Below are 3,902 nucleotides of genomic sequence, written 5' to 3' on the forward strand. Positions count from 1 at the left end.
ATTCAAAGCGGAGAGAGATAGATTTTTGGACTCTAGGGGAAATCAAGGGATATGGAGATGGGGTGGGAAAGTGGAGTTGAAGTTCAGCCATGATCTCATTGAGTGGCGGAGCAGGCTCAAGGGGCTGTATGGCCTACTCCTGCTCCTAATTCTTATGTTCTTATGGAAGATCGAAGAACCTCAAGGAAATTTTCTAGTCTCCTATTCCAACACATTTTTTTACAAGGTCTCAAAACTGGAACTCTTTACTCAATCTTTTGTTCTTTCGACAAGCGAATGTAACTCCTTTATTCACAAAGGGAGGGAGACAGAAAGCAGGAAACTACAGGCCAGTTAGCTTAACATCTGTCATAGGGAAGATGTTAGAAGCTATTATTAAAGACGTTATAGCAGGGCACTTAGAAAAGTTCAAAGTAATCAGCCAGAGTCAACATGGTTTTGTGAAAGGGAAATCATGTTTAACCAATTTATTGGAGTTCTTTGAGGAAGTAACATGCGCTGTGGATAAAGGGGAATCAGTGGATGTACTGTACTTAGATTTCCAGAAGGCATTTGATAAAGTGCCACATCAAAGGTTATTGCAGAAAATAAAAGCTCATGGTGTAGGGGGTAACATATTAGCATGGATAGAAGATTGGCTAGCTAACAGAAAACAGAGAGTAGGCATAAATGGGTCATTTTCTGATTGGCAAGATGTAACGAGTGGTGTGCCACAGGGATCAGTGCTGGGGCCTCAGCTTTTTACAATTTATAGAAATGACTTGGATGAAGGGACCAAAGGTATGGTTGTTAAATTTGCCGATGACACAAAGATAGGTAGGAAAGTAAATTGTGAAGAGGACATAAGGAGACTACAAAGGGATATAGATAAGTTAAGTGAGTGGGCAAAGATCTGGCAAATGCAGCATAATGTGGGAAAATGTGAAGTTGTCCATTTTGGTAGGAAGAATAAAAAAGGAGCATATTATCTAAATGGTGAGAGATTGCAGAGCTCGGAGATGCAGAGGGATCTGGGTGTCCTAGTGCATGAATCACAAAAGGTTACTATGCAGGTACAGCAAGTAATTGGGAAAGCTAATAGAATGTATTGTTTATTGCGAGGGGAATTGAATACAAAAGTAGGGAGGTTATGCTTCAGTTGTAGAATTGGTGAGGCCACATCTGGAGTACTGTGTACAGTATTGGTCTCCTTATTTAAGGAAGGATATAAATGCATTGGAAGCAGTTCAGAGAAGGTTTACTAGACTAATACCTGGAATGGGCGGGTTGTCTTATGAGGAAAGGTTGGACAGGCTAGGCTTGTATCCGCTGGAGTTTAGAAGAGTAAGAGGTGACTTGATTGAAACATATAAGATCCTGAGGGGTCTGGGCAGGGTGGATGTGGAGAGGATGTTTCCTCTTGTGGGAGAATCTAGAACTAGGGGTCACTGTTTAAAAATAAGGGGTCGCCCATTTAAGACAGAGATGAGGAGAAAATTTTTCTCACGGAGGGTCGTGAGTCTTTGGAACTCTCTTCCTCAGAGGACGGTGGAAGCAGAGTCTTTGAATATTTTTGAGGCAGAGGTAGATAAATTCTTGGTAAGCAAGGGGGTGAAAAGCTATCGGGGGTAGGCGAGAATGTGGAGTAATCGGATCAGCCATGAGCTTATTGAATGGCGGAGCAGGCTTGAAGGGCCGAGTGGCCTACTCCTGCTCCAAATTCGTATACGTATGTTCGTAATCTTCTAGGTTTTTAAAACCGGATCTTAGGATCACTACTTCCCAATTTCTCTTCCCTTCTCCAACTGCTTTCCAACCACGGTCTTGTTCTACACAATATCTTGGCTCTCAAATTATGAAAAAACATTCATCTATCCTCTCATCTCACATTACAAACCTTACCTAATATCCCTCAAAACAGTTTTCCCCGCCTTCCCATTCGAGCACAAAATTATTGTGCCATGAAGTGTTTGATCATCTCAATTTAAATAAGCATATCTGATAAAGCAGTAAATCTCCAGTGAGATGGCAACATAATGTGACACTTTGTCTAAGTCCCTCTTTACTGTATAACCAGATACAGCAATTCCATCTCCCCTTTCATTAAAAGGGAAAACATTCTTTTCTCAGTACATTACTATCCCCTTGCATGAGACACAATTGTGATAAAATAACAGAAGGATTTTTTTTCTCCCTAAAACAAAGAAAAGGTTAACTAAGCACCTAGTCTATGACCCATCAAATGTCATACAAATACTGAACGGCTGAAGTTAATTTTTGCATGGAATTTCACCCCAGGGAAGAAGCATATTTAACAACGTGTAGTCCCTCAGGGTGATAAATATTAAATGGAAGTGTTGCTGGTGGTTAATTAATGAGATCAGCTTCAGCTCAAGAGCTGAACACCCTAGACCACAGGAACAGGAGTAGGCCATTCAGCAACCTCGAGCCTATTCCGCCATTTAATCACGTCATGGCTGAGAGAGAAAAAAGAAACCTGCAAATGCTGTAAATATGAAATATAAACTGAAAATGCTGGAAATACGCAGCTGAAAAAGAGAAAAAATAAATTAATGTTTCGGGTGTAGACCATTCACCCAAAACATTAACCCGTCTTTTCTGACAGACCTGCTGCATAGTTCCAGCATTTTCTGTTACTTCAGTGTATGAATACTACAGCTGTTTACTATGCAAAATAAATCTCACTTAAGTTTCAATTTGCCTAACTAAGCAAACCCCACAAATATGAGTGGCAACTAACAGCACTTACTTAATACATATTTTTAAACAAGATCTCTTCTGAATTTTTCCAAGTGGCAGGCAGTGACTAGTGGGGTACCGCAGGGATCGGTCCTTGGACCCCAGCTATTCACAATATATATTAATGATCTAGGCAAAGGAACTAGATGTAATATCTCCAAATTTGCAGACGACACAAAGCTGGGTGGGCGTGTGTGCTGTGAGGAGGATGCCGAGAAACTCCAGTATGATTTGGACAGGTTGGATGATTGAGCAGAAGCATGGCAGATGCAATATAACGTGGATAAATGTGAGGTTATCCACTTTGGTGGCAAAAACAGGAAGGCAGATTATTATCTGAATGGCAATAGATTGGGAGAAGGGGAAGTGCAACGAGACCTGGGCGTCCTTGTGCACCAGTCGTTGAAGGTAAGCATGCAGGTGCAGCAGGCGGTTAAGAAGGCAAATGGTATGTTGGCCTTCGTAGCGAGAGGGTTTGAGTACAGGAACAAGGATGTCTTGCTGCAGTTGTACAGGGCCTTGGTGAGAACACATCTTGAATATTGTGTGCAGTTTTGGTCGCCTTTTCTGAGGAAGGATGTTCTTGCCATGGAAGGAGTTCAGCGAAGATTCACCAGGCTGATACCTGGGATGGCAGGAATGACGTATGAGGAGAGATTGGGTCGATTGGGCTTGTACTCGCTGGAGTTTAGAAGAATGAGAGGGGATTTCACTGAAACTTATAACATTCTGACAGGACTGGACATACTAGATGCAGGAAGGATGTTCCCGATGGTCAGGGAGTCCAGAACCAGGGGTCACAGTCTAAGGATAAGGGGTAAGCCATTTAGGACAGAAATGAGGAGGAATTTCTTCACCCAGAGAGTGGTGAACCTGTGGAATTCTCTACCACAGAAGGCAGTTGAGGCCAATTCATTAAATATATTCAAGAAGGAGTTGGATATATTTCTTAAGGCTAAAGGGATCAAGGGGTATGGGGAAAAAGCAGGGACCGGGTACTGAATTTGGATGATCAGCCATGATCGCATTGAATGGCGGAGCAGGCTCAAGGGGCCGAATGGCCTACTCCTGCTCCTATCTTCTATGTTTCTATGTTTAACCACATCATAGCCAATGTTATAAAGCAAGGAAACTATAACACACATCGTAGTGCATCAAATTAC

The sequence above is a fragment of the Somniosus microcephalus genome, unplaced genomic scaffold (assembly GCF_052327205.1).
Source record: "Somniosus microcephalus isolate GS21.2 unplaced genomic scaffold, FLI_Smic_1.0 scaffold760, whole genome shotgun sequence".
Taxonomy (NCBI): Eukaryota; Metazoa; Chordata; class Chondrichthyes; order Squaliformes; family Somniosidae; genus Somniosus; species Somniosus microcephalus.